The sequence below is a fragment of the Chinchilla lanigera genome, unplaced genomic scaffold (assembly GCF_000276665.1).
Source record: "Chinchilla lanigera isolate Chin_1 unplaced genomic scaffold, ChiLan1.0 scaffold00006, whole genome shotgun sequence".
Classification (NCBI taxonomy): domain Eukaryota; kingdom Metazoa; phylum Chordata; class Mammalia; order Rodentia; family Chinchillidae; genus Chinchilla; species Chinchilla lanigera.
Window position 1 is genome coordinate 14,821,895 of NW_004955407.1, and position 21,691 is coordinate 14,843,585.

The window sequence follows — 21,691 nt, forward strand, 5'->3', positions numbered from 1 at the left end:
GTACTCAGCACAGTGTAATTGCTCAGTGAATGCATTTTAATGAGTTATTATATAAATGTGATTGTATACCTCCTACAACCTACAGTAATAAGCAAAACAATCTTGGACAGAGCAAAACAATCAGCATTAAGAAAACAACTGTCCTTTCATGTCAACCTCCAAATGCATCTTTCCATTATGTTTTTCAAGAGTACTGGTAATACCATTTCAGACCTTTGCCCAGTTTGAAAGGAGTTGAAAAATCCTTCTGAGAGATATTACAGAAGTGGGCCTGTTATACCAGATGAACACACAATGAACTTTTATTTAAAATTACACTGTCAGTTCCATTGTGAGAATTACTTAGATTTAGTTGGAACTTCCAGGTAGCTAAACATCATCGTATTGAACTTTCAATGACCATATGTTTTGCCTCAAGGCAAGTGAATAAAGCGGGATAACCACAAAGCTACAATTATCTCAGCCCAAAATTCTTTTTATCACTTATTCTATTTAGGTGTCATCTGAATGCTTAGTAAAAGACTCTGAAGATTTTTCTTCTAACCATATTGGAAGGATGTTTTCTAAATAGAAAATTAGGAAGGAATGTAAGTATTCTCCTTCTGATAGTAAAAATCAAACATACCACCCACCAAATAAAACTAAGTGCAATCATATAGATTTTTAAAAATATCCTATAAAATCTAACATGTTTAGCTTGCATATTAATAACTCACAAAAATGTTGACAAAAGAATGAGACCAAAGCCTATGGATTTGATTGTGCAGGGTCACTTATAAAATTGGATGTATATACATATGCATATATGATGTTTGTATATGTGTAGATATTCATATGTATTATATATATAAATACTGTACAATAAACATGTACATGAATATTCCTTAATCTATAAAACATATTGCCTGGATTCTGACTATAGCCTCAAATCACACATTTTGGATTGCATGTCAGCAAAATTATGCAATATATTTAAAAACAATAAGTACTTTTATATCATTGGATCTAAAACCCTTAAATTGCTAAAAATTGTATGTGTTTGAGTTTTGAGTTACCTATATTTTTAAAGCTATGAAATTTATAACAAATATACTGTTTATTTCTGAATTTAATATTTCCAGTAAAGATTGGGTAATCTTTAAACATAATTTTAAAGAAATGACAGAGCGCTGTGTCTTCACAATGCAAATGGAAATGTTATACACTATCTGTGTCTTCTTATGAATGTAAGCACAGCATGAACTATATTAATAATAAGCAATAAAGCCTCTCATTTACAAAACATACCATTATTGCCTGTGCTTTCTGTCTAATGCTTGTGGATCTCATCAAGAAAAATGAGATCTTTATACAGTTTTCTACAAAATTTTCTAAACACTGCCTTCCTTGAAAAGAAGATGGAAGGCAGAAAAATTTTTCACACAAGTGAATCAAAAAAGGATGACTTCATCAAAAAACATCTTAGCTACATTACACAAAAAGCTGGTAATCACAGAGGTAGACCATCATCCCTTTTTGCTATTCAGAGGACTTCAACATGTTGGGACTTGTTTAAACTAAGTGTGGCTTCACAAAGTTGCTACTTAAATATTTCAAGCCTTCAGATGATCCAATTTCCCACAGAACGAAACTTTTTTCTTTGTGTGAAGTAAATGCCAAAAAATACATTCTGAATTCTCTCATGAAAGGCTTACTAATAGTGTCATGCAGTTGTTTGTAAGCATGTTGTTTACTTAGATCTGTAATTAAATATAATCAAAACTACTTGAAATTTATGCTTTATCGCAATCATTTATCCAAATTTCACAACATAAGCATTCTTTGAAAGGTATAAATAAGAAATGATTATCCATATATAAATCAATGAAAGTAAACAAATTGGTATTGTGTGTAATAAAGTCATCCCACTGGTTTCATTGGCTCCCTAGTGTATAAAAAAATAGTTTATTTATATTTATAACACATGTGATGCTCCAATTCCATTTATATAAGGTTATATGTGGATATATTAAACATATATTTAAGAACCCCAAATACATATATTTTTCAAACTCTTTATAATGCTCACATGGAATTAAATTTGAAGGTACCAATAAAATATCTTCAAAGGATAGACTCACAAGAGTCTACCATATTTTCTTCTGCAACAACTATATTGGTGATGTATGGATTCATTAGGAGATTTTGTACTGGCTTTAGTCGTTTTTATATGCCTCATTTGTGAAGTAGTCCCTTCTGACTTCCCAGGTGATTATGAAAATGAAAGCTCTTCATTGACACAGTACACAATTTACTGGCCTAATCACAGAATCCAGAATCCATGTTATGCAGGGATCTCATTACCAGGACCATTCTTTTTAATATCTACACATTGATATTAATATCTTTTGTTAAGCATGATGTATACAAGAGAGGCAAAAGGGGCTTTATTTTCATGGGAAGATGCAGAAAGTTAATAAAGGGAAATGTTGATGAAGGAGAGGAAGAAGTAATGTATAGAACTCCTAGAAGGGTGAGTTCCAAGTCACTGTGTGTGTACTAGGTCTATCTTTAAAAACAACCAGTGAGTGCTTCTCCACTTATTTGCCTAATTCTAAAATTAACATAATTCTTAAATTAATATAATTCCAAAATTAATATTTAGAGACTTAATTTTAGGGCTTTATTTAATTCAGCCAAATTATGAACACACACACACACACACACACACACACACACACACGGATTTGTATAGTTCAGGCTTTTCTCCTCACTAAATGCCCTGATGTGGCACAATGCCCATGTTTTCAAATGTTGGCTATGAAGCGGCTCAACATGACAGTCATGTAAAGTTGACAAAATAAAATCAGTTGGAAACTAGAATTTGGCTTTCATCATTTCTCACTGCCCATCAAGCCTTCTTTTTACTACTATATTTTACTATCATATGAGAACCCAGCTATATCCCATCTTTTACATGAGTCAAAGTATAACATGGAGAAATCTAAGGAAGGGGGAAAAATAGACAATCTATATTTATTCCATGAGCAGAAAATTTCTCCTATGGGTCTTTACTCAGGCAGATCTTCAGTCTTAGTAACTACCAAATCTGTCAAGGAGATACATTTAGCTTGAAGAATGAGATCCAGACTTCCTCCACTCTATGCAGTAGTTTCCCCTTGACTGGAAGGATGAACTTTGACTTCAACAGGAAGTTTTACTCTTGGACTTTACTCAGAAGCCAGGTGGCATAAAATACATACATTTCTATATGAAAAATTGTATATAAATATAAACAAAATGCATCCAAGTTTAATTGACCTCTACTACTTGTAATTCCGCAGAGGTAAAATGGACTAAGATACAAACACGATCCTTGCTGTATCCTGTCAGAATGTAGACAGAGATTTCTCTTGGAAAGTTTAGTGAAACTGCTCTTAAATTTTAAAGATACTATATTTGCTATAAGAGACCTGTTTGAATTTTTCAATAGAAAGCATGTATATAGAAATTAAATTCCTCACAAATCTGCAGTTCAAATTGACAGTAAGTCCCAACAACTGGACAGATGAGAAATCACAAGCAGCCAAAGAACTGCTCACATCTTTACTTTGGAGGAAAAGCAAGGAAGAATATTAAGAAAATCTCCCCTTGTACAGTGTGAAAGACAGAACAAAATTATGTGGAACTATCTTAGCCCTGATTCCTCTTATTAAACTCCCAATTTTAACTTATTATCTCTCTCCCTCGCCTCTTTTTCCCTCTCCTCTTTTGCCCTCTCTTCCCCCTACTCACCTCACCTCTTTTCTCTCTTTCTTCCCCAAAATCTAATTCAGTCAAATCTACCTTCACTATCGTTTCCAGTCTCTTTTGCATTACATTGGCTGACACTCACCAACCCTCACCATTCTGTTCTTAAGGAGTTTTCTCTGCTTTTGGTCTGTCATCTTTAATAACACCCTTGGGGAAGTTACATATGATATTTTTAATAACATCGATCCACCATAAAACCTCCACATGGGTTTCATTTGTTTCCTTCTATGGCCGTCTTTTTCAAGAACACCTCCAACCCCCTTTCTGGAAATCTCCTCTCTGCCCCTATATTCAATCAGAAACACCACTATCTATTAACTCCATGCCCTCAACAATCCACTCTATCTTCAGCCACAGAGCGACCTGCACAAATGGCAACCTCCACTCTTCCTAACACTCTGCTTGACTTACTTGACAGGTGAAGCTTTCTGACAAGGCTCTGGGCACCCTTTCAGGTTCGCAGTGAACTGTAAATGCCTCAGCTGCAGTAGTCTTTGAGAACTGTGACATTATTTAAGTCAGCTTGAACAAAGTTCAATCAAATGCATATGTAGGAGCACTCTCAGCAGTTGCTAAAAGAACGGAAGACAGAGGAGAGCAGAAATAGTATTGGAGGGTTTCAAATCCATCCACCACTTGCCCTAACCCACACTTTGCACCTTTAATTATTCTAATGAAAATGACTAGTTTAAAGTCTCCATAACACCTTAACCACTTTCAGATCCAGTAGGGTTCATTGTTAACTTTTGCTACAACCCATAAGAAATATTTTCATTTTTAAATAGTAGAATAAATAAATGAAAGAAAAATACTATTTTGTGATACCATAATTCAAATAAAAATTCAAAGTTACTGTGTATATAATTTTCATGGGAACATGGTCCTACACATTCATGTCCTTATTGTATATGTCCACTGTTCTTCCTACAAAGGCAAAATTGTGAAGCAAGACAGAGGTCTATGGCTGTTAAAGTAAAAAATAGTTATCGTTATTTTTCCTTTATAAAGAAGTTCTGAGATACTTGGTCTACAGCATTTTGCTTACATTACTGATGGACAAAGCTTCCTTGAGACTGAGAGGACACAATGGAGTTGATGAGATTTGGAAGGAAGCTCCGCATTCTTTCATTCTCTTGGGCTTTTCCCTAATGACAGAGCAATAACTTAAGTTCAGGTACCAACATTTGTACATGATGCCTTTTGAGTATATCTGAACATGTTTTAAACCAAAAAGTGACTTTAAAACCAATTCACAGATATTGTCCTGCCCGCTACTCTTCAAAATATTGGGATCAGAAGAAAACTTTAAAAAGAACTCCAATTTACACAGCCAAACATCTGATTAAATTCTTGCCTGTTGATAGAGTGGTCTTGCATAATTTCTACTTTTCCTCTGAACTACAATGCAGTTTTACACTAAACAACTCCTATAATTTAAGTCGATAATAATTTTGACATGAGTGTTTTTTCATTTGCACCCAGCTCATTTCCTATAAGTTTTTCTCACCACACAGCCCAGAAAACTACTTTGAGAAAAATTTTAAAAATTCGGCTACATTTTTGTGACTTTTCCTCCAATATTTCAAAATGTCAAACAGTATAAATAGTATTATTCAACAGCATAGGCAGGGACATAGGGATAATAAGAAAACCTTCTCCAGTTTTCAAAAAGCACTGTTTTTTAGAGACCCTATCTTTGTACCAGCTCCTATGTCCAACCTGCCAAAATCTTTCTCATTCTTTGGCAGAGAAGTACAAAATGAAAGGAGTATTTCAGTGGCACTTAAGCCACATTCTCTGAAAGAGAATCTACATAATTAGTGATACAATACTTCCAAAACGGTCACTGTAATCTCTGGACCCTTCAACCAGGATGCGACACTTTTATTAGAGATTATTGCTAATCGGATAAACCTCATTGGCTACGATACTGCCACTGCGCAAAGCTAGGATGCGACACTTCTAATCTGGGTCACATTCTCCGCTTGCCCTTACTCCTGCCCTCATCTCCTGGGCCCTTTCGGTGTTCCTGCTTCAGTACCTTCTCCTTCTAGTCAGATATCTAGATTTCTGATTATTTCCCTGAAGAATCAGTTTACACTTATATTCTAAATAAAGCATTAGCTCTTAACTCTGCTAAAAGTTTTTTTCTGCCTAAATTTTTAAAAAATAATTCAATAACTTTCATGGAGTAAGAGAGTTACTGATGGTTTCTATTGTTGAGATATGTAATTCTTTATTATTTTCTTCTCTCGGTTATATTGCTAATAAAGATGTTAAATCAGACTTCACTTAAACCTGATCCCTGAACATCAGTCACCAAATCCCTACATTTTTATCTCTGATTGCCCCTGGGTATTACCATGTCTTAACAAGATATTTCATGTCCACAGGGTAAAAAACAGTTTATAGGAAGTGTCACATGGTTTTTTAAATGATTCTTTGCATAGACCAAAGTAAAAGATTTTGAATGAGTATGACTGTATCTAGAAGAACAAGATGAGGCTGTCACATCAGAAATAGAAATTTACGGGGCTGGGGATTTAGCTCAGCGGCAAAAGCACCTGCCTGGCAAGCGCAAGGTCGTGGGTTCGGTTCCCGGTACCGGAGAAAAAAACCAAAAAAAAAAAAAAAAAAAAAAAAAAAAAAAAAAAAAAAAAAAAAAAAAAAAGAAATAGAAATTTACAATAAGAAACGGAGTAAGAATATTTTTTTAAAAAATCTAAAGTTTGGCTTGGCTTAATTTGCCCTCTAAATATTATCAGCCTACTGCATTAAACTCACGCTGAAAAACAGTATAAAGCAGCATCAGCTTGTGTTTTCTATTTCCACGCATGGCACAAGCATTGGAAGATGTTGTATCAGTTAATATCAGACGGCCAACAAGGCTCAAACACAAGCAGTCTTATTTGAACTGTGCTACATATGTAAAGAAATCAAAAGAGGTAATGAGAATTATAACTGTACCAGTGCTAATCCCCTGCACTGTCCTACAGAGAGAACATACATGCATACACTATACATATAAATTACAACTTTTATGTAAATCACAGGCTTTCCCTTACATCCAAGTGTTCATGGGAAACTAACACCTGCCACCCTTAACACTTTCTCATTAGATGTTTGTCTAAACTCTCAAGAGTATTGTAATTAGTTTCTTTATCAAACAAACAAGAACGTTATTTGGATGTTGTGAAATAGACCTGACTAGACAACATTCTGACTACGATCACGAACAACACGCATTTAGTTCAGTGTCATCACAAATGCTGCCAAAATATCAGAATGGCTGATTTTTTTTAAGTGCTTATTTGGGGTATTTTCACCATTTCCATTTCATTTAACAATAGTCACAATTAACAGTTCATAAAACACTGTCTTTATAAAAAGACTATTACAGGTATTGAAAATTTAGCAACTTCTCTTTGAAAAGCTTTGACAATGTATAAGCCCTAATTTGCAAAACAGCCAAAGTAGGATGAAGACCTTTCTTGTCTGCTTTCCCCCTCTCCATTAAAAACAGAAGGTATTAATCACCCCATCTCAAAGGCAGCTGACTGATGCTATTCACCGAGTAGGGCATTCTTAGTCATGTGGCCCCATGAATAACTCTCAAGGCCTTTATTATCGCCCTGAGTGGACTCTTAGCAGCACAGCCTCTCTTTAGCAACCCTTATTCCCTCAGGCCCCAGAAGGATTACAGATAATGGCTCAAAGAAAGCATCATTGGTAAAAACAAAAGTTTATAAAGAAAAAAATGGGAGCAAAGTGGACATATTGGAGACAAGTCATGATTCATGGTCTGTACTTTGGTCTGCCTCTTTTTCTCACTCAATACACTCTTTAGTTTTACTGCTGGATAAGAAGGGACCAAACCAGTGCACTTCTCCTAGCAACCAATATCAGTCAGCAAAGAAGGCATGTCATCTGCTCAAAGGGAAAACGGAAGAATTTGGGGTCATACAAAGCAGACACATGTTCTTTTACATTTGATCCCAAATTGATTATCAAAAAAGATTCAGTAAATGCTAAATAATTCTGTTTTATGTGATGGTGAACAATCCATAGAATTAAATATCGGCTTGTCTGTTTGCTATATATATAGTTGAGTGTCAAATGCTGGACCAATTCGCTCTATTCAAAAGCTCAGTTTTTCAAATTTTCAATGCACTGTCCTCACTAACCCCTGACAGTTCATAAAGATCACCCCTCCCAGGTACATCCTGAGCTTTCTGGATCATTTTAAATGCAAAAATTATGCATAAGTTCCTATAGCACTCCCTGTTTAGATAGCATAGAATTGAATCCTGATAGAGAAGAGACTATAAATGTATTTCCTGGTTGTCTTATTTGCATGGCATGTTTAGCCCCTGCTTGAAAAATTAAAAATTCTTTCAGAAAAGAAACTTTAGAATTTAAATTTCACTTAAAGAGACACGTTTACTGAGAGAAAAAATCTGCAGACTTTCATGCCATCCAACTGACAAACATCACAGGTGTTAGAGTTTAACAGAAAAGTGCAATAGAAATTCATAGCCAGGAAAATGTTCTTCTTGAAATAAAAGTTTTCTGTTGGACTGTGACTATAGGGTACAGATCAGATCCAATTAATCCATATCATATAGCAATTTGTGTGAAGGGAGGATGAAAAGAGCTATATTTGCCCACAATATGTACCCATATATTGTACATCTTTTCTCAGTATTTTTCTCTTTCATTTTGTATTAAACATTGACATTACTCAAGATTTAAAACCATAATAGTGGGCTTGAAACACTGAAAATCATACTCAGCTACAAAGTTACTCACGTTTTACAAGAGCACCCTAAAAACCCTCCGATTCAATCTGTTAGCGCTTCTTTCTGGTGTTTTAAGGGGAAAAAAAAGGCTGCAACCTCTAACTGAATGACAACACCAAGATTTGAGAATGCAAGACTAGTATGCTAATGAAATACTTCTGTACTGTTAGACTTTTACTCAAGAGACAGCAAATTGGAGTATAAAACTTGAGACCATCAAATTAAATATCTCTTCAAATTGCATTTTGCATGAAAGCACACACACACACACACACACACACAAAGTTGATTGATGTTGTACGCCACATTTCTTTTTAAAGGTTACAGTCTTCTCTCCCTAGTTTCTTCCCTAACTCATGATGATGGGAAATAATATAACTGATATTTGGTTAAACACTATTGCTGCTATTCCTGACATTAAAGTTACTGGGGAATACAACAGCTGTTAGTTACAGAAGGAGGAGAAGGGAAAATGTATTCCCTAATTTAATAGATCAACAATGAAATAGGTTCTCAATTATTGCAGTTTTTTTGGCAATACATTGAAGTTTATTCTAAAATAAATGTATAAAACCCCACTGAGAGTGCCTGTTGCTAGATTGTGAAATTCTCATAATGTATTATAATGCTGAAAATTATATTCTATGATCATCAGCTATATCAAAACAATTAGTTTAACCATATGGTAAGTCTTTGCTAGTATTTAGAAACATGTACTATAAAAGTTTTAAGTGTGGCTCAAACCTTGATTTATAAAGATTTATAACCTTTTCCTTACAAAGGAAAGCTTTGGACTTAATTTTTTGCAAGTCAAAAGTTCTCTGGTTTTTGATCATACTTATGAGCATTTTAATTGGCTATAACTGTGGCAGAGGTTTTGGACAAATCCCTTAAATTCCTCTCTGGTTTTGAGTGGGTGTTCCTTGTTTAAACTTGAAAAGTATTATAATGGGATACTGGAGTTTTTTTCCATGTTCTCCAGCTAATTTCCAAAAAGGCTTGTGACCAAAAAGAAGGAATACAGATCCCACATCAACCCTTGCCACAGAAATTAAAAAATGGCTGTTAACCCTCCTGAGGAAAACTGCTAGGTTGCATATGTTTCCAGTTAAAGAGCTCATAAACTTGACATACACTAATGTAAGGCTTATTTTCTCAATTTTAATTTTAAAATTCTATTTATTAACAAAAAAAGCATAAATACTATTGGGTCATTAATGAATGAAAGTAGGTGAGAATCATTAGATTAGTGATATTTGCCCCTCCTCCATATCCATATTATTGAGTTCTCCTTGAATACAGGGATATATCACATGCAGATTAGACAATGGACTATGACTGTTCTCAAAGATGGATGCTTACATTTCTGGGTAATATTTTCCAGGATAAATTTTCTCTTTCAAACATATTCCAGAATACGAATATATAATTTATTAGTTATTTACTTAGCATAACAGAAGTACTTAGAATAACAAAATTTAAGTTTCAGAGACTGGAGATTACCCAGTCAAATCTCATCTTCTCTTGCAAATGACCTATATGAATAAAATTAATAAACAGGAAAACTCATAATGAAATCCAGAGCGTCTGGCCACTGTAGTTGTGGCCTTCCTCAATAATAATGACACTATTTTATTCAGGTTAGCCTTTCTGATACAGACAACCACTAATGATACAAACCTGAATAACGGATAACTATAAATATTATCAGAATCAATGTCTATATGTAAGAAAGACAAGTGGGCTTCCAGGAAAAAAAAAGTAGAGACTCGCACAATTTTTAAATTTCTGTTCTGTGTTGGGGAGTGTTTATTCAGAACTCAATAAATTTCTCTTGCCCAAGATTTATCTGCCTGGCAGTCTATATCAAAAGCATCAGGTAAAATATTTCTGGATCAAATATAAATCAGTCAACGTGAAACAAACTGCAGCATGATACCAGCACGTTCTATTTATTAACAAAAATTGCTATTTGTAGTATGCCTCGCTTGTTTACTGATTTCATTCACAACAGTATTCACTGGGGAATGCCATTTGCTCTGTAGTTAGCATATGATGCAATGGAAACACACATGTCATAGCATGTTTGTCACAGTTGCACAGGTGTGGCCACAGATGAGTCCACTTAAGATGCAACCTGAAGGCTCATGCTTGAAACATCATATGAAAGTTGTAAAAGATATACTAAATACAGCCAGAGATTAATTTGATAGCTACAGTCCACTTCTAGTTATTTCCTTATTTGTACTAAGCAGGGAATGATATGATAGAAAGGTTATTACAAACATTACTACCAATAAAAATAATAAATAACATGTGGTGCTTATAAAATACCAAGCACTATTTATATATATGCATAATTTTATTTACATGCATGTATTCATTTATTCTGCTCAACAAAGGGATGAGAGAAATATCATTGCTGTATCTCTTTAACATATAAGTACACTGAGGCACAGAAAGGGTAATAACTTATTCAAACTCAGTCTACTTTTTTGTTGACACTTTTCAGTCATCATACTACACTTCTTTCCTACAGACAAACTATTTTTCAGTCAAACCAGACATCTTGCCTTTCTCTAGCACACCTCTGTCCTGTCTGTGCATTTCTTCCTGTTCCTCCTTTGGCGGAAATGAATTTCTGATCATTTTCTCTATCAAAAACCTCTGTTACTCTGAGCCCCAGCTGCAGTGACTGACACATTCAGGGTTGTTTTTTCTCAGATTGTGCCATCTAGAAATTACCCATTCCTTTTTGTCATTCCCAGTTTCTGTTGTGTGTGTCCTCAAGTTCCCTTTTACCAGATCTACTTTTATTTTGGTGATCTGAACATCTCTTACCCTTCCTACTAAGTAGCAATCACTTTAAAGGTGGGATCAGTTTAACAGGTGTAACATTTCTCACAGAACCGAGCAAGCAACCTTGTCTGTAAAGAGGTGCTCAATAAGAATGTGCTGAATCAAATGATAACCTCAACACATTCAAGCTAATTTTCTGACTGATGTGTCTAGAAAGTAGCTGGTCATTTTTGGGAAGAGCAGTGTGGAACTCTTCACTAGGTTTCAGGGTTGAGAATCTAGAAAGAGTCCTCAAGCTTGTTGGTTTCATGGAAGACAGATTTCCATGAAAATGGTCCTTGGCTGGGCAGGATGTAGAGGAGGAGGTGGATTAGATCCCCATAAGGAGTGGTAAACCTCAATCCTTGGAACACGAAGTACGCAGTAGGGTTCATACTCCTATGAGAGTCTAAGGCCAGCAGTGATTTCACAGGAGGCAGAACTCAGGCAGTACAGCCCCTGTGACTGCTCATCTCCTGCTCCGCTCCTCACCCAGGGGTGGGGTTCCCAGTATACAGATTAAATATCCTCGGGCTCCAGATTCAGGTCTATTGGGATCTGTGACAAAGTACATAAAAACTCTTCGCTTCAATACCCCATGTATTCAACCAGTCAGAGAGCTGTGTGGCATAACTACCTCAATACTTTTTAGCTGAGATGTCCACTCTATGATGTATCTCTAATATTCTTGAAATCTCTGTTAAAAGTGATGAGTCTTATTGTGTTAACTACAGCTTTAAATTTTTAAAGGACAAATGAAAATTTACAAGATAACAACCACTGAAGGAAAAGAAATCAGAACTACTGGAAAGATAAGACATACAATTGTAATACAAAATTGCCACATTCCAAAACATGAAATCCAACTCATAAAGACCATTCAATGGTTTTAAATTAAAAGAAACTGTTTACCTCATACTTTACTAGTGTTAATGTAAAACTGGACAGGCACTTTAAGCCAGTCTTGGAGATTCTCAAAAGGTAAAATATAAAATTATCACATGACACAGCATTTCCACTATAGGTTAATTAAAAACATATGACTACACAGAAATTGACATATAAACGTGCAAAGCGGCAATATTCATCATAGTGAAGAAGGGGGGCAATAACCTAAATATGCATCAAGTGAGAAGTCAAAGAACAAACATAACAAATACTTGTCAACTGAAGTGAATGATATGTGTGACAACATGAATGACCCTTGAAAACACGATGACAGAGTAAAGAAGCTAGTCACAAGACACTGCCCCATATTTTGCATGGCTCCATAATTATTAAATGTCCAGAACATATAAATCTCTACAAATAGAAATTGGACCAGTGGTTTCCTCATATTGGGGCAGCAGTAGAAAACAAGGAACAAGGTACAAAGTTTGCTGGGAGATGAAAACATAAAATTAGGTTCTAGTGGTGGTTGCACTATTGTAAACACTTCACTTGTTTATTTTTGTTTGCTTTGTTTGGATGTTTTTTGTTTTTTGTTTGTTTTGGTACTGAGAATTGAATTCAGCTGCAGGCTAAGCTATACCCTGGCCATCTAAGTACTTTTAGAAAGGTGAATCATACACTTTAAGTGGCTAAGTTTTATCTTACATGAAGTATATCTCAGTGAAGCTCTTATAGGGGAAGAAAATATCTAAATACCAAGTTTAGAGAATAACTATGTTGACCATTATTTTAGTTTTGAAAAATAAATTTTCCAGTTACAGTCTTGTAACTGGAACTTACAGTTCTTGAACTTACAGTCATATCAAAAGTAAGACTGCAAAGACTTAGTTTCGATATGCAAAATTGCAAAATTCCAAGGTATGTATATCTCAGGTTAGTGTCATGGCAGTGTCAGATAGAGCAGAACAATCCCCATTACTGGGAATAACACTTTTTAAAATTTTTTTGAGACAGGGTCTCACTATGTAGTTCAGGCTAACTTTGAACTCACTTTATAGGCCAGGTTGCTCTCAAACTTGTGGTGATTCTCCTGCCTGAGCCTCCGAGTGCTGGAATTATAGGCATACATCACCATGCCTGGCTCTGGAATAATACTTTTAATCTTCTTTTTCATTTATCAGAGAGCTATATATTTGGTGACCAAAAAAAAAAACTAATCTGTTTGATTCTATCTTTAAACTAAAACAGTTTTTATTTGTTGTTAATGTTTAATTGGAAAATTAAACTTGTCCTGTGTACAGAATAGTCTCAGCTTTTGGACTACATATCATCACATAGGTCAGTGTTCTTCAGCACTGGGGAGTGTGTACAGTCCTATTTAGGAGTATCAGCCCCATGTGGAGTGCTTTGTTAAAATATTCATGCCACATAATGATGTACTCAAAAGCACACAGAAGTGTTGGTTTGGGGATCAGGTAAGGAAGAAAATCACCATTTAAAAAATGATCATTTGCAAAGAGACATACTGAAGCAAAAGGTGAATTCTGTACCTCCTGCCAAGTGAAAGGCAGGATATTAAATCACAGAAATCATGATGTCATTTAACTCAATATACATGTTTGATAACTCCCTTTTCCTGTACATACGTATACATACAAACATGCACACACAAACCCAGTTGAAATGGTAGTTCTTGTGCCAGGCTAAGGTATGAAGGTCTATATCTCGAAGGCATTCCATAAACACATTTTCATTTATTAAACAGATGTTTGACTTTCCACTATGTACCCTTCAGTGCACTCGGCATTAAAGGTGCACAGGTACATATGACAGGCAAAGCGAATTCCTGTCATAGTTAGACAAAACAACGTCTCTACTGTTAGGAGAACATGTTGGTGTTTCCTATTAAGCATCTCTTGCTACGAGTGGTAACTAAATACTGTTTTCTTCCAAACCATATTTTCAAGGATATTTATTGAGCTATAGTTCCTATGCCTTAGAAATTAAAGGTGGTCTCCTTCTAGAGTAGAAGTCAGATTTGCTTAGAGTTCAATATAATTAAGATAACATCTTTCTCTAGGACCAACATTAGTCAAATTACCTTTCTACCATTATAAAATATTCAGGTCCCAAGGTCAGGGTTCTTAAACTGTAAGGGTAATTCACTGTGTGTATCTCATCTACCTCGGAACCTCCCCTGGGGGACTTTAGCAGTTAGAAAAATTGACGCTGCTTATTGTAACATGACTAATGAAGTCCATCATCTCTGAACCAGGAATCTCATGTTTTCTGCTATCATTTATGTAGTTGTGGTACTCTAACATTTTAGCTTGCAGATAGGATGAAATGTCATGTCATTTCCAATCCTTAATGTATATACATACATACATACATACATACATACATACACACACATACACACACACCTCTCCAGAAGGTGACACATACTATGAAAATTATTTTAACACAGTAAGTGGGGATGACCAATAATGTTTCAAGAGGAACAATTTTAGATAGAGTACCACACTGCTAGAGTTTAAATTTTGAATGCTCACCAAAGCCCAATGCACTAAATCCTTGGTTCTAAAGGTGTTTCTAATGAGAAACTTTAGGAGGTAAGTGTGGGGAACAGCTGAGCCATGGCTGAAGGGGAGTTCCACCACACACTTGGGGCTAGAGCAAGACCAAGTCCTAGAACATGGAGTGCAGGGGTGAGCCATGTAAACAAGTTTTTGGGCCTAGAGCAAGGCCAGTCCAGCAGGTGTCTGGCCTTCGTGTTCCTCCCTGTTAACTACTGCATAGAAAGTTCTCAGCTTCACTTTCAGTTTTCTCAGCAAAACACTGAGACCTTGCAGTTTTGACTCCATTGCTCACTTCCCTGTTTTTTACTGTGTGTAAGTAAAGACACAGATCATGCTAGGTTGTCACTGCCTTTCCATCAGAGAGGTCAGGTCCCACCCGGTCCCAGCTTTCCTTTTATTATGTGTCTAGGTTTTTCTTAATCTCCCATTACCCCCTTTCAGGACCCCACTGGCTGCATGGATTATAGCAGGGAGGTTCTAGTGGTAGGACCTTAACTCACTGAGGCTGTGCCCTTGAAGAGGACAATGAGCTTCTAGGCCCTTCCTTTTCCTTTAAAAAGAAAAATTCAGTCATAACATGAACAGTTTGGCCCTACCACACACTCCTACCATAATATGCTGCTTCACCACAGGCCCAAAATCAGGGCCTACTGAACAGGGACTGGACTTCCAAACCTGTGAGCCAAAGTAAAATTTTTCCCCTTATAAATTTTTTATGTCTTTCTAACAACAAAATTTTAAAAAATGACTCAGCACACTTATACTTCTAAATATGTGATATTGGAAAAGGAACTCTGTTAAGTCACTTGAAAGACAAAGATCTAGATAAGATTTCCAGTAGAGACCAAATGCAAAGGCCATGAGTCAGGAATGACGATTTCCAAATAACTTCAAATTTCCAAATCCACATTCTACTTAGAGGATGAGGAGATGAAGCCAGGGAGGCAGAGAACGGTCTGAACTTGTACAGTCTTGTAAACCTCTGTGAAGAGGTCTGAATAGAATCCATGTACAAGAGCTACAGGAGGACATGTGCCTCATTTACAGTTTTAAGAGGTTTGGGAATCTGTACACTGTGCAGATAACTGGGATAGGGAACAATAAAATGAATTATACAGGAGCATGGATCAACTAATAGATATGTGCTACTTCAGTATAGGAAAATAATGATAGAATGTGGGTGCAAACAGTATGCTATTTATTGGAAAATTCTTTCAGCTCTACATAGGATTGAACAGGTTTATAAAATATGGCAGGAGGAATCAATACCTGGTACGGGGTAGATTTCAAAGGATTTGTTAACAAGCTGGATGTGGGCTGTGAGAACAAGACAAGAGAGATTCACTGTTTTGTGAAAAAAAAAAAAAAACTGAATAGTGAAGACATTTACTGAGATAGAAGTTACTAGAAAAAGGAGGAGTCTATCATGGCCAAAAGTTTAATGTATTATCTTTAGATAACAGGCCGAGATGTCAAATTGTCAGAGGCGTATGTCAAGTAGTGATCCATGAGCTGGAGATTCCAAGTGTGGAAAAGCCAAGAGGCAGGCTCATGGATATTATCTTCCTCCATGAAGTCATAAGGGCAATTGGAAGAGCATCAGTTTAAGCATAAGCACTAGCATAAAACCTAAGGGAATTAGATGATAGATCTTACAGAAAGAGTGAAAGTAATTTAGCAAGTGCTAAGGACAGTAGCCCAAGTTACTCCAGCACTCCTTTGAGTTAAAGTGTTTTGGGTCAGTACGTCACTCTGTTGTTGCTATTTTACATCTTTATGATGGTATAAAACCCTACTAAAGCCCTAAAGGAGTTACTAGGAAATTATCGTTAAAACATTATAATCATTCACTCTTCAATCATTTTTAAAAGAAGAAGAAAATAATATTGATGTCAGTGTATCTACTCAGGTGATAGTTCTGTACCTGGGGACACTATAGGAAGCATAACAGTTTTTTTAAAATAAATCAATAAGGGGTTGGCGATTTAGCTCAGCAGCACAACACCTGCCTGGCAAGTGCAAGGTCGTGAGTTTGATTCCTGGTACTGGAAGAAAACAAACAAACAAAAAATAATTAATAAATAAATCAATAAACTGATATTATGTAGGTTAATCTTTCTGCTTGAACTCAGATTTGGGGACTTTTGCTTCAGAAAAATACAGGATCCATACAAAGCAAGCTAACATACGATTACGTCACACTATAAAAGGCAAGTGAAGACGTCAAAACCCTAATTGGCTATACCTGAAGATTAAACTTTAGCATATCACCATCAAACGCAGGTTTTTAAAATTATTTTTCAAGAAATACCACCACGTATCTCACTCTTTCTTCAAATATTTCTCTAATTCTTTTTACCAGGCCCAAAAAGGAGAAATGGAGGAACGAAGGACACGAAGGAGTAGAAACAGAGTAGGAAAAGGAAAAGATATGTTAGATAAAAATCTTCTTACTCTAGAATTCTTCACAAACCAAATGGAATATGGGAAATCTCTATAGATTATATAAATTAAGTGGATATTACTATATTCCAGAGACATACAGAGACTTCCTTCATCACTATATATGTATACATATTTATGAAATGTGCTCTGCACCCATAATTTTATTGTAAGAGATGCTATTCTGTTTAGCAAAGGTATGATGAGAGCTATTCTTTGTGTAGAATCATGACTTTTTCTTTAAGATAGTCTTGTTTAACGTTCTAAGAAAACCTTTTGATTTATTGTACACATGTTGCATAGCACCAAAGGTTATTCAAACAAAGCAAATTTAAATATGATATTACTGCATAGCTGCAAGAACAAATTTCAGGTTACTTCTATGCAATTTAAGTTCTAAGGTGGGCTGCATATGGCTATAATAATGAGCCCAGAACTGAAAGAAGCACTTTGGTAAAATGTATAAAGCTATATGAGATAACAGATATATACTACGCACACACATTATTTCTAGCCTCCAAAATATGCGTGTCATTTTCATTTGAGACTAGGCATAGAGAGAAAAAGGAAAAAACCATCATTTTGAAAACAGCTGTTAAAGGTATTATAAAATTGTCACCTAGACCGAAGCCTAAGATAAAGATGGTTTTAAAAAGTCTGTGACGGTTCACATTATTTTCCAATACATGATGAAAAATTATTGCTACTGAAAAACAAAGAAAATCTGGAATGCAAAGGCTAAATCCAACACCTACCCTCCTATATCATCATAGAAAACAACCTGCTTGTGATTAATCTGGATCAAGTAAAAAATCTTTATTTACATTAGAAATAGAAAAGTTTGTCGTTCTCAACTAACTTAAAATTTATTTTCTATGTTTTGCTACTGGGACAGGATCTGGGAAAATTATAAATAATATTAACACCTATCTTCTATAAGGAGGCAAAACTCTAACATTTTTTCAGGCACTATAAAAATGCACATATAAATAACCTTCCGAGCAAATTTCAATGCAAATCTATGTATCATTTGTCACTGAATAAAATTAATTTCTGTGTCTAGCACAAGGATAGTCAGTATATCTTTGAAATGGTACAAGCTTCTCTAAATCTGAAATTCATGTGCAGAATAAGCACACACCCCCAAGAAGGATAATCAGTAAGTAGATATCAAAAAATCCTGGTACAGTAACAAAGCTCAGCTACCCCACAGCCTAAGCCCCTCATTAGACCAGTGAACAGTAGGTCCCTAGGTGTTGAAACAGCCTAGAGGGCAGTGTTGTCCACATTCCAAATTTTCAACAATCCCCAGGGAAAAGCTGTCATCATTCTGAAGTATCCAAAGGCAATCCAATGTCAACATATGATTTACACACTAATTCAGTAAGAGTGTGCACAGTTTCCTTTAATTTCAACCTAGCAGATGTGAAAAATGAGATTCATACACACAGATTTTTACATTGCTTTATAAAATTCCTCAGTCTTCAAACACTGGGCATTTTTCATTACATTACTATAAATTCTGCAATAAGTATGGCTCAAGTACAAATTGTCCCCTTATCCTATAATGTTAAATCAGAACAAAGGTTCTAGGTGTGTCTTTAGAGTAGGAAGGAATTGGTGTGAAAGAGAAAGGAAGAGACTGAATGACAAAACCAAGGGAAAGAAATGAAGGAGGAAAAGGAGGAGGGAGGGAGGGAAGAAAGCGAGAAGTGATGTCTTGCTACTGCTGTTCTAGCAAGCTGGTTAATTGCATTTGTTTCGTATATCTCCAAACACCCTGGTACATTAATTACATTCTGTAACACCAAGCTCTTCTGATTCCCTCTGTCACTTCCAGTGAGCAATTTAATTGTATTTCTCCTAGAGACACACTGATTTAGGACAAAAAAAAATCTTGCTGATAATTCCATAGTCTAATGTATAGTTTATTCATGCATTTATTACTGAGATATGTAAAATCATGGTTGATGAGGACATACTATTTAAAAAGCTGTACCAAAGTCTTACCGTGATAAATGAACACATTTGGAATAAATATGTAAAATCTTGTCCTGATGGTAATGTAAATGTATTGTAAGGGTAAATGCATTAGAGAAGAAAACACACGGAGAATGATTATACATATTGCCACAGTATAATTCACCACGCTCAGTTCCTGAACATCTACCACTCTCCTGAGGAAGGTAAGGGAGGAGCAGCGTGCACACATGCTTTTCTTGCCCACTACTGCTGGGGGGCAAAGGTACTCATGTAGCCCATGATTGAAAGCAGCCACTTGACAGTAGGTAAACTCATCCGAATTGCCTCATGTTTATAGAAAGGCTGCTTCTTTGAGTCTCATACATCAGGTTCTGTGCAGCAGCAGCTGCCACGAACAAAGTTAGCTCCCACAAATGGGCAAAAATAGGCAGTGTCCACTAGCAAATGCTAAAGAAAAGTTTGTGCAGCGACGTTCTATTAGAATGGCTCAAACATTCGACCTACTCCATCTCAGATTCTTCACAAATACAGTAACTGAAAATTATAAGTATTACAATCCACAGAAACGTGTAGCGATGCCCTGGTCTTCTCTCTTTACACTGATAGTTTCCACTGATATGAAAATTAATATTCCTAAGAGACTAATACCAAATATTCTTTGTCTTTCCTTTTATGAAAACAAAATATGTTAATGATTATTTCCACTCTTCATTCAAAAGAGCTACAAAAAAGATTCTGTAACAGTGTCATAAGAAACCGACATCCTATAAAAATATCCCGGGAAACCAAATCAGAACAAAAGGCAGGAGAAGCAGAAGCCGAATGCTGTCTGCTTGACAGACTGACTCACCCTAGAGGGAGACACCTAGAGCACCTGTTCCAGGTCCCCATTGTGTTTGCCCACTGGGAACTGAGCAGAGGGCTCCACGCCTGCAGGCAGCTCCGAGCTGATGCTACCCCCTCGCTGGAGCATCGCCCACTCTCACTTTGACAGTTTTCTCTGTGATCTAAATTCTTTATTCTGATTTCACGGTAGGAGAGCATTCACCTGGCTTACAGGTGATACACATTGATCCCTGAGATCGCCAGTTTCAAATTCCTCACTTACTGAACCTACCTTGGAGTGTGTTACTATGCTTCTCCACTTGAATTTCTCCCCTAAAGTTTAGACCCAAGAACGAACACCAAATGGAGAACAGGCGAATCAGTATCACACTCATGCAAGAGATTTACTTTCATATTTCTTTTTTCCAACAAAACTGAGAACCCGTCATTCATTATCCAAGTCTTCAATTAACTACAGCATTAACGATAGGTAACTCTTAACATGTTCCACTTATAGCAGTTTAGAAACAAAAGGTTTAAATCCTCTTCCCCTAAAGAGGTCCTGCGTGTCCAAAACAGGCGAGCAGACATAATGTTATTTTATTTATAACCCACATCAGGCTTAGGAATAAACGTTGGCGGGGAGAGGGGTAAAGGATAAAAAAAAAGCATTTCAAACTTACCATCAACCCGAACATATAAAAATCCACAGAGCAGTAGTGGTGTAAACATCAGCAGACTCATTTTGACATGTTAAAAAGGATCCAGATTGTTTAAGAAACCAATCCCAGAGAGCAAACTACAAAAATAAGTATCAAAAAAAGAGGTAGTTCCAAAGTTTAGACTTTCCTAGACTCTAATTAGTGAAGAAGAGCAAATCGCAAGATCAGAGGGGTTGGTGGAGAGGTCTTGAATAGGACACATTTAGATCCATCCAAATTAACGGAGGGTACTTCAAAGGCTGCAGTATTTCCACTCTGGCTTCCTAAATTCCCACAAATTCACCCCAGGCGGAGGGGTTATTCAAGTGTGTCTAAGCCTCTCTCCTTAGGCTCCATTGCAATCCAAAGCCAAGTTCTTTCTTCAGAAGTCAGGAAGATGAAGGGGAAGGAAAAAGACCTAATTCCTAGAAAGTATTCCACAAACTTGCCAGCGCGCTGCCGAAAAACCATTGGCCTGCCTACCGCTGGTGTTTCCCGTCTCCTCTCTGTAGCAGCAACACGTTCCGGAGTTTTTTTTTTTGTTGTTGTTTTTTTTGTTTTTTTGTTTTTTGTTGTTTTGTTTTTTGTTGGTTTTTTTTTTTTTTTTTTCACTTAACTTCCATAATAAGGATGTGTCAAAGCAACACTTTGCAGGCGGGCCTCTCCCGTGCAGCCTCGTCGCCTCCCTCCACCTCTCTCCTTTCCCAAAGAGAGGAAAAGGGAAATCAGGACGAGTCGGGTGGAGAATCTGAACTCCTACGTGGTGAGGCAGCGGGGAGGGAGGCGGGAGCGGAGGAGGAGAGCGGGTGGAGGGAGGGGCCGGGCTGCACCACCCCTC

At 36.3% G+C, this 21,691-nt stretch overlaps 1 protein-coding gene across 11 annotated transcripts in view; it reads right to left on the minus strand.

Annotated features, from left to right (window-relative positions):
* Positions 1–21,691, minus strand: part of Robo2 (roundabout guidance receptor 2) — a 1,247,873-nt gene that overhangs the window by 520,206 nt on the left and 705,976 nt on the right. The window lies entirely within an intron of this gene.